Source organism: Photinus pyralis, unplaced genomic scaffold, assembly GCF_008802855.1.
Source record: "Photinus pyralis isolate 1611_PpyrPB1 unplaced genomic scaffold, Ppyr1.3 Ppyr1.4_LG4, whole genome shotgun sequence".
NCBI classification, from domain to species: Eukaryota; Metazoa; Arthropoda; class Insecta; order Coleoptera; family Lampyridae; genus Photinus; species Photinus pyralis.
Window position 1 is genome coordinate 24,837,021 of NW_022170511.1, and position 10,681 is coordinate 24,847,701.

The following is a 10,681-nucleotide window of genomic DNA, read 5'->3' on the forward strand; positions in this document are numbered from 1 at the left end:
ACGATAACTTTGTTTAGAAATGTTCGATCGCTTTTACATCTCCGTTAGTTATGAACTGAATTGCATGAAATTCAATATGGGCATAGCTTTAGCCATATATAATAATAATAATAATAATAATACTTTATTAGTGTAGTTTATCACAAGATATTTACACAAGTCAAATTACAATAATAATGGACAGTTATAAGAATTTAATTTCGAAAAATTCATCAATGGAATACAGAGGATTACTTATCAGTGTTCCTTTTATGCGTTTTTTAAATAAGTTTGTGTTCAGACTCTGTATATGCTTAGGTATCTTGTTGTAAAACCTTGCAGCATAATAATTAGGTCCATATTTTGAAGTGGATAGCCTCAGAAAGTCATTACACAAGTTCTCACTGTTCCGGGTATTGTATGCATGAAAGTCCTTATGAGTGTTAAAACACTGTAAGTTAGCTTTCGCATAGCATAGACACGAATATACATATAATGAATAAAATGTCATTATACCAAATTCTATAAACATAGGCTTACAATTCGCTCTATAAGGTATTCTTGCTATAATACGGATAGCTCTCCTCTGCAGCGAAAACACACTTTTGGCAGTAGGAGCATGGCCCCAAATAGCAATGCCGTATGCCATATGCGACTGACAAAGGGCGAAGTACGCAATCCTTAGCACATTAGGGGATACATAGTTCGCTAAGTTACGTAGCGCAAAGATGTTGCCTGCTAACTTAGTCGAGACATAATTCACATGCTCATTCCAGCGTAGTTTGCAGTCCATACGCATACCTAGGAATATGCTATTATGACTAAATTTACCAGTGGTCGTAAACGGTCTAAGTGCAAAAATAGAGGTCTGAGTTTTATTACGATTCAACGTTAAGTCATTAGCGGCGAACCACATTTCGGCATCGTTAATTGCAAGTGAACTCTTGGAAATAGCATCGTCTAAACTATGACTGGACACATTCAATGTAGTGTCGTCGGCAAAAAATATAGAAAGTGCTCTACTAGAGTAATACGGCATATTGTTAATGTATATAAGAAACAGGAGCGGTCCTAGGACGGAACCTTGGGGAACTCCTTGTCTTAAATGAGCCAAATTGGATATTGAATTGCCAATTTTTACTGCTTGCGTCCTATTGAAGAGGTAGGATTGTATAAGTTTAATCGCCATATTGTTTAAACCATATTTTTTAAGTTTCTGTAGCAAGACATTGTGATTAACACAGTCAAACGCCTTGCTCAGGTCACAAAAGGCTGAAACAGCATATTTACCTTGCTCGAAACACAAAACGGCGTTATTGACAAATGTAATCAGTGCGTCGGTTGTCGCTTTTCCATTGCGGAACCCGTACTGATTCGTGTAGAAGAGCTTGTTCGTTTCAAAATAGTGTCGTAGACGTTTTTCGACAATGCGTTCAAATACCTTGGAAAAAATAGGCAGGAGTGAAATGGGCCTATAATTTGACATATCTTCAGCGTTGCCTTTTTTGAATAGGGGTAAAACAAGTGCCACCTTTAGGCAGTCAGGAAAGGTACCGGAACGTATGCAACCATTTATCAACAATGTTAGCGGACTGATAAACATGTTGATATTTCTTTTTATTAGGTACGAGTTCATCCCATAGATGTCTTTTGCTCTACTCGCCGATAATGATGTTATCGCGTCTCTGACGTCATTAGGGGTAACATAGTCAAAACTTAGAGAGATATTGTTTGGTACGATAATATTAAACATAGAAAGGGGTTCATTTATATGAACACTATTGTGGGATAATCGGCCCTATGCTGTATCACTATCGCTAAGAATAACGATATCGTTATGCGGCGTTACCATAATTTTTTAAAAATCAGTATGCTGTATCACTCATAAAAAGAGTGGGATAACGACTATCGTAATTCTCTATCGTTATTTTGCAAACATAACCAGAGAAACTTAACGGTAGGGTGCATGCTATCCGTTTGGCGCGTAACGGTCCTGTCATCGATTCGTTCGGAGTTTAAGGGGATGTTAAAGAGAAAGAAAATGAATAATTGCAAGGATTTTTGCAAGTAGCTTTGTTCGAGCAATTGGAAAATGTAATAGGGAGGTGAGTTCTGTGCCTTTTAATACTCGTAGATTATGTTTTTATTGAGACATGAGGAAAACATCCAATGAAGAATTTTACGAGACAACAGTGATCAGTTTCAGCTGGGTGAAATTGATTTTCAAAAAGATTTTCGTTTATCAAGAAAATCTGTTTGAATGTGCAAATGGTAAGGACTAACAGCAGCATGTTTCAATGAAAATTTGTTTAACATGCAGATTTGTGATGCGAACATAAAAATCCTGAATTGTAATGCACGGTTTCCAGGATCTACTCACGACTCTGCAATATGGGATATGAGTGCGGTGAAAAGGCACCTGGAAGAAAAGTATTTAACCAATGAGTTACATTCATCTTGGTTAATTGGTGAGTGTGGCTGTTGTGACCTAACAATTTTGCCCTTTTACAAACTTGTATAGGTGATTCAGGATATGCACTGCAGCCATGGTTGTTAACGCCAATAGAAAATGCAGAGGCAGACCCACTTTCACCACAGGGAAGATACACTACACAACACATTTTAGCCAAGAATGTAATAGAACGCTGTTTTGGAGTGTTGAAGCAAAGGTTTAGATGCCTCTTGAAGTACAGAGTTCTTCATTACTCCCCTGACAGATTTGCGAAAATTGTGTGGTGCTGTGCATTGTGCAATACTCCATAATATTGCGATACAGGAGAACTTACCACCACTCGAGGATAATGAAGGTGATGTAGATATACCTCCACAGAATATGAGAGAAAATGAAGGTATTTGTACCTAATCCTCTAAAAAAAAACAAACTGTTGTATGGCCTCTTATTATTCTCTTCGACATTCGCCATGTCGTGAAAAACCAACTAGGTAGGTACATTTACAATTAATAATAATAATTTTAAAGAAACGTCTGCATTTCCAAATCTGGCGGGTATTTGTTTTAAGATTAAGCGCCCTCTTATATTTGATCGCTGTGGATTTCACTCTTACACGCACTGCCGTTGCGCAGCGTTCTTTGTTTTCTAGAATGCGACACTTTTTTCCGAAATAGCCACTGCGAGATACCGGACAACGTAACGATACCGTTAAAATATTGATACAGCATATCGCGTTTATCGATAGTCGTTGTGGTCATCATAACCTTTGATCGTTAAACTGCGATAACGATTGATCGTATAGAATAACGAGAGTGATACAGCATAGGGTTGAATATCTCGTTCGGTATATTAACAAAATATTGGTTCCATTGGTCAGCAGAGTATAGATCAGTAATAACCTTAGATTGGCCTTTTTTTGCATTAATAATATCCCAAACCATCTTTGATTTGTTACTAGCATTAGTAATGACGTTATCATTTGAATGTATTCGGGCAATACGAACTGCAGCTCGGTAAGCACTTCTGTAGCGAGTATAGGCCGATTTTAAGCCAATCGAACCTGCCAAAGTGTACATTTCATGTAGTAGTTTGAGCGTGCTTCTCACTAGTTTTAATTCTGGCGTAAACCATGAGATACCACTGTCCCAGCGTTTACTTTTAGTTATCCTAATAGGAAAACATTCCATAAAAATTGCGACAATATGATCTATAAATTTAGAGAATTTATCGTCACTGAAAGTGTGATCATATAAGTAATTAAAGTAATACGCAATGCCAAAAGTTGAATCGAATCGATTCAAAATTCACAGTGCCCTTTTCGCATCTCGACCATTTATAAACCGAATTGCAAACTTTTTTACTTATGAAAGTATTTGAATGAAATTTGATACATAGGCACTTGGAATAAAGGAAAATCAAACGCAAATTTCAAAATTTGGTTTTGCGCATGCGCAGTGCCAACTTTTTTTATTTATGGAAGAATTTAAACGAAATTTGATACATAAGCACTTCGAATAAAGGAAAATCAAACGCCAATTTCAAAATTTGGTTTTGCGCATGCGCAGTGCCAACTTTTTTATTTATGGAAGAATTTTAATGAAATGTGATACATAGGCACTTGGAATAAAGGAAAATCTAGCGCCAGTTTCAAAATTTTATTTTGCGCATGCGCCGTGCCAACTTTTTTATCTATGGAACCATTTAAGTGAAATTTGATACTTAGGCGCTTGGAACAAAGGAAAATCTTAGTTTATTAGTTAGTTATAGTAAATTAGTTTTAAAATTTAGGTTTGCGCATGCGCAGTCCCAACTTTCTTATTTAGAAAAGCATTGAAATGAAATTCTTCTCATAAACTGAAATTGAAGTAGCACGTCAACAATGGATTGCCCATGTGCAACGCTATCTTTCATATTTGTGGCCGGATTTTTACGATTTTAACAAAAGTTGCATCTTTGGGAAATGAATGCAAGTGGAAATGCGCTTTATGTAAATCGTTTACGATTACTTTTTAACTTGTTAGAGCTTAACCTTCGCTCAAGTTTTATTACCTTTAACTGTCTCACTTTTCTCTCACAAATTTCCTTTAAGATACTTGTTTTGGATTTCTTTTTATGTTTGACCTACTTGGATATTTACGCATTACAGACGCAGTAAGTGCTGTTTTGTGCTTTTCCAACGATTGACCTTTCCAAGAAAAACGAAAAAACTAAAATATTTTGTGAAGTTGGCCCCAGCCATTACTCGTTTTAAAGAAAAAGGTAAAACGTTGGAATCGTAATCTTCGAGCACAAAACAGCACTAACGATCGTATGCGGATTTTTTAAAATACGAATTATGGGTCACAAAATATTTAAATTTTTTTCGTTTTTGAAATGCAGAAATCACAATTTAGGAGCAGTGAAAGAATTTGAAATACTGTTTCTTTGGCATTTAACAGCACTAACACCGTCTGCGTTCATTATTTCGATAAGTAAAAATTAAGTGTGAAAGTTGACCCCGCCCCTGTTATTCTTTTTTTTTCTCTTGTTATGTAACAGCACTAAACGATAAGCTTCGAGGCATTAAAAGAGCACTAACTGTGGACACATTTTTGTCAAATATTTTCATGTGGGCGAGGGCCAACTTCACATGGGTTTTTATTGTAATGGTAGGTATACCTACCTGTGGTTGAATGATTGCGAGTAGGTACTGTAACGGAAATGCTCCAGACATGACGTCGCCTTTGGCGTTCTGGAATTTTCTACGCGTATTCTAGAATGTTCGGGACTTACATTGCTTGCGTGTATAAATGGTTGCGGACCGAACATCGCGGGAGTTAGTCTACTATCGAACGAGATCGAGTGCGAACGAAACATAGAGCGCGAAAAGCTGATATAAATTTCGAAGTGTGTGATATAAATGATCGATATAAATTGTACGGATTTTATAGTGTTTTAGTTTTTGTTTAATAAATATTGATATAAATCGAACCCGAATTTATAAATCACGTTACATTGGTGTCAGGTGTGGAATTAATTAAATTAAAAGTAAGATTAAATTAAGTGCTGCTGCTTGTGTATGCCTGTAACAAGATCTGCTGCCGCTAATATGGAAGAAACGATGCTCAATTTGCTCCAGCAAATCCAAAATGACCAACAGGTGTTGCAACAAGAAATGAAAAGCAACCAAGAGAAGATGGAAGAAAATTCTAGAAATTTTGAAGAGAAGATCAGTAAAGTAGTGGAAGAAAAGGTCAGTAAAGTAGTGGAAGAAAAGGTCAGTAAAGTAATGGAAGAAAAGGTCAATAAAGCAATACAGTCACTGTCAAAGAAACGTGAACCACGATGTTGGAATTGCGGCGAGATTGGACACGTTCGCCGCAACTGCCAAAAACCAATACAGCAGTCGGAAAACTAAGAAAGGTCGACAGGAAGGGGCTATCGTCGACCTGCAGAAACAAAGCCCCGATCTTCACTGTAAACATTACGTCGTCTGGAAAAGTTCTGAGCCTGTACATCGATGGCCGAGTTAATGGAGAAGACAGATCCTTGCTGGTAGACACAGGTGCAACAAGAACTATTGCAAGACCAGAGTTATTGAAGAATCATTCTCGGATCTCATCTTCGACCGTGCAGTTAAAAACAGCAACTGGTGAAAGAATAAAAACGCACGGAGAAATACAAATGTCTGTCACCATCGGAAAGACCCCCATCAATCACCAGGTGCTAATTGCTGATATTTCTGATCAATTCATTTTGGGGATGGATCTTCTTAAGAAACTCGGAGCTGTGTTAGACGTGAAAAAGGGCGTGTTAAAGGTCGGCGATGAAGAACTCCCTTTCCATGAAGACAAAGATGTCATCCGCCTGTTAACCACTCATGACGTCATTATACCCGGACTTAGTGAAAAAATTATAATGACCACTTTAGATGGATATTGTAGCCAGGGAAGCCTACGGATAGTCGAAGCACTAAACAAAAAGGAATTTCTAGTGGCTAGGGCTCTGGTAAAAGTTCAAAATGGCGTTCCGATTCGAATTATGAATTTGAAAGATAGTCCTGTTAAGCTAAGCAAACGAACTGCAGTTGGACAGTGTGTGCCCATCTCGGCTATTCGCTCTGTGAGATCGGAAAATCTATCTAAAGGAAAGTATCCAAGAGAGCTGATAGATATGGTCATTAAAAACACTCCAGATTTGGACAATAGACAACGACAAAAGGTGAAAAATATGCTTGTGGAATTCCGAGATGTGTTCGCGGTAAACGACCAGGACAAGGGCAAGACAAGCATAGTCACCCATAAAATAAATACTGGCAATTCCCAACCGATTAGACAACAGCCAAGGCGACTCCCCTTGGCTAAACGAGACGAAGCTGAGGAGATTATTAGAGACATGAGAAAACAAGGTGTCATCGAGCCATCGAATAGTCCTTGGTCATCACCGATAGTGCTTGTAAAGAAGAAGGATGGCTCCACAAGATTTTGCGTTGACTACCGTCTGTTAAATTCGGTCACCAAGAAAGATAGCTATCCACTGCCAAGAATAGACGACACCTTGGACACTCTATCTGGAGCCCAATGGTTTTCCACACTCGACCTAAAGAGTGGTTATTGGCAAGTGGGGATGGAATCGACAGACCGAGAGAAGACCGCGTTTTCTATAGGCTCTGGACTTTGGCAATTCACAGTAATGCCTTTCGGATTGTGTAATGCCCCCGCGACGTTTGAGAGACTTATGGAGGCAGTTCTAAGGGGACTAACGTGGCAGACATGTCTGGTATATTTGGATGATGTATTGTCGTAGGAAAAACTTTTGAAGAACACCTAAAGAACCTGAGAGAGGTGTTTGGACGATTACGAGAGGCCAATTTAAAACTAAGTCCCAAGAAATGCTTTATGTTCCAAAAAGAAGTTAAATATTTGGGGCACATCGTATCTCGTGATGGTGTTACAGCTGACCCAGAGAAGATTATAGCGATTCAAGAGTGGCCGATTCCTGAGAACAAGCACGAGATTTGAAGTTTCCTCGGTTTGTGCACCTATTATAGACGATTCGTGAAAGGATTTGCCAACATTGCCAAACCATTAATAAAGTTGACAGAAGAAGGCAATGAGTACGAATGGAGTGAAGACTGTCAAAAAGCTTTCGAACATCTCCGGCAAGCTCTTACTAGCGCACCTATCCTTGGCTACCCCAGAAATGAAGGAAAGTTTGTGCTAGATACCGATGCCAGTAACACCGCCATTGGAGCTGTTCTCTCTCAATTGCAAGACGGACAGGAAAGAGTCATTGCCTATTTCAGAAAAGTACTGTCGAAACCCGAGACGAATTATTGTGTGACTAGGCGAGAGCTCCTGGGTGTGGTAAAGGCATGCGAACATTTCCATAAGTACCTTTACGGCCGCAAGTTCCTGATAAGGACAGATCATGCAGCGCTAAAGTGGCTCTTGCAGTTCCGAAACCCAGAAGGACAGGTGGCAAGATGGTTAGAACGTCTTCAGGAATATGACTACGACATTGAACACAGGGCTGGAAAAGTTCACAATAATGCAGACGCTTTGTCAAGAAGACCGTGCAAGGACAACTGCACACATTGTTCTAAAATAGAAGACAAAATTGGCCATCTGCGGCGAACAACTGTAGAGAGTGAGGAATGGAAGCCAAGCGAAATCAAAACGGCCCAAGAAAACGACCCAAGTATAAAATCTGTTCTGAATTGGATGCGCCACGGACAAAGACCAGACTGGCAAGACATTAGTGCCACAAGTCCTGAAGTAAAGAGTTATTGGGGCAAATGGAATAGCCTGACTCTGAAAGACAACCTGTTGTATAGGACCCTTGAAAGTGAAGATGGCACCGAATCGACGCTGCAATTAGTAGTACCTAGAAGCAAAATGTCGGAAGTATTGCGAAAATTGCATGACGGCGCTTCCGGAGGACACTTTGGTATTACGAAAACGTTGCAAAGGGTACGTGAGCGATTCTATTGGGTCAACCATAAAGAAGATGTCCGGCGATGGTGTCAAAAATGCGAGTTATGTGCTACTGGAAACGGACCAGTTTCCAAGAAGAAGGCACCCATGAGGCAGTATAACGTTGGTAGTCCGATGGAACGAGTTGCTATCGATATCGCAGGACCGTTTCCCGAGACAGATGGCGGAAATAAATATATCCTAGTCGCTATGGATTATTTCACAAAGTGGACTGAAGCTTACGCCATTCCAAACCAAGAAGCAGCAACAGTTGCAGAAGTGTTGGTAAAGGAGTTCTTTACACGTTTTGGTGTTCCTATAGAAATCCATTCAGACCAAGGAAGGAACTTTGAATCGGCTTTGTTCCAAGATGTTTGTCGATTGGTAGGAGCCAATAAAACAAGAACAACACCTTTGCATCCTCAGTCAGATGGAATGGTGGAGAGAATGAATCGAACGATGGGTAAATATCTTTCAAAAGTCGTGGCAGAACATCAGAAAAATTGGGACCAGTACCTCCACTGTTCCTTATGGCATATCGATCAGCCGTCAACGAGACCACGGGTCAGACTCCTGCCTGCCTTATGTTGGGTCGTGAACTACGCCTTCCATGTGATCTCGAGTTTGGGCGTAAACCCCATGAAGAATATGTCGCAGGTGAAAATTATGTTGACCAACTAAAGGCGAAGATGAACGACATTCACGACTTGGCTAGAAGTCATATTCAGATTGCCAGCGATCGCATGAAAAATCAATACAACCTCCGCTCGGCCAATAAAACTTTTGAAGCTGGAGATCTGGTATGGCTGCACAATCCACAGAGACGAAGAGGTTTTTCTCCCAAGCTACAAAGACAATGGGAAGGTCCGTATGATGATCAAGAAAATAAATGACGTGATATATCGTATCAGAATGAACCACCGGAAACCGAAAGTTGTCCACATTAATCGACTCGCACGATATGCCGGATCCAACAACAACGAAGAAGTTAGAGGTATTCGAGAAGAGGAACGCAGCTTTGGGATCGAGCCAAACTTTAACGATTTTATGTCAAATTACGCCCAGCGGAAGAAAGCTCGATTTGGCGTTACTCAGGAAATTTGTCAAAATATTTTTGAGCTTCCGGTTAACGTTTCCATCGCCCATTGTGTCGCCGAAGACCTTCGCATGGGTAAAGGTATAGCTTCCGTATTCCGGAAAAGATTTGGAAGAATAGACGAGTTGATAAAGCAAAGACCACGAGTGGGTAAAGTACTGCGCTTGGAAGATAGTCAACGCTCTTTGTTCTATTTGGTTTCAAAGAAAACGTCAGAAGGCAAACCCACCTATGAAAACCTCTGGTCTGCTTTAAAAAGCTTAAAGAAACTCATGGCATACTATGACATAAATAGCTTGTCGATCCCGAAGATTGGATGTGGTTTAGATGGGTTGGACTGGAAGATAGTGCGAACCATGATCGAAGTGATTTTTAGAAACACTAGCGTTCGAATTACAGTTTGCTGCTTCAACCCACAGGGGACGACCCTCCGCAAAACTGTGGACTGTTACTTTTTCAAGAAAGGTGTTTGTCGAGCAGGCTCTGACTGCAGATTCCGACACGAGGCATTAAAAAGTAATACTAACGCAGTTTCTGAACGAGACGTCCAGAATTAAGAAGGGGGCAGTGTAACGGAAATGCTCCAGACATGACGTCGCCTTTGGCGTTCTGGAATTTTCTACGCGTATTCTAGAATGTTCGGGACTTACATTGCTTGCGTGTATAAATGGTTGCGGACCGAACATCGCGGGAGTTAGTCTACTATCGAACGAGATCGAGCACGGAAATATAAATTTCGAAGTGTGTGATATAAATAATCGATATAAATTGTACGGATTTTATAGTGTTTTAGTTTTGTTTAATAAATATTGATATAAATCGAACCCGAATTTATAAATCACGTTACAATACCAAAAAAGGATACGTGCCATAATGCTTGGTAATATTCAAGAATTTAAACTCTACACTTTCAATAAGTTGACACTTTTTAGATTTGTATGGTTTCCAGATAATTAAACAGGTATATTAAAATCACCAACTATTTATACTAGTATTTCTATTAAGTATATCAATAGGTTTTTCTGTATCATCAAAAAACCAGGAGGTGTATACACATTACATATAAATTACTTTTCTCCATCATACACAACTTTAAACCACAACCATTCAACTCCATTCATAAAACAATTTAAACTTTCTAACAAAAATACCGCTTTAACAGTTATTAATACTCCACCACCCCACAAATCATTAACACTA

At 39.4% G+C, this 10,681-nt stretch overlaps 1 protein-coding gene across 1 annotated transcript in view; it reads left to right on the forward strand.

Moving 5' to 3' along the window:
• Positions 1 to 10,681, forward strand: part of LOC116169894 (mitochondrial ribonuclease P catalytic subunit) — a 49,109-nt gene that overhangs the window by 19,990 nt on the left and 18,438 nt on the right. The window lies entirely within an intron of this gene.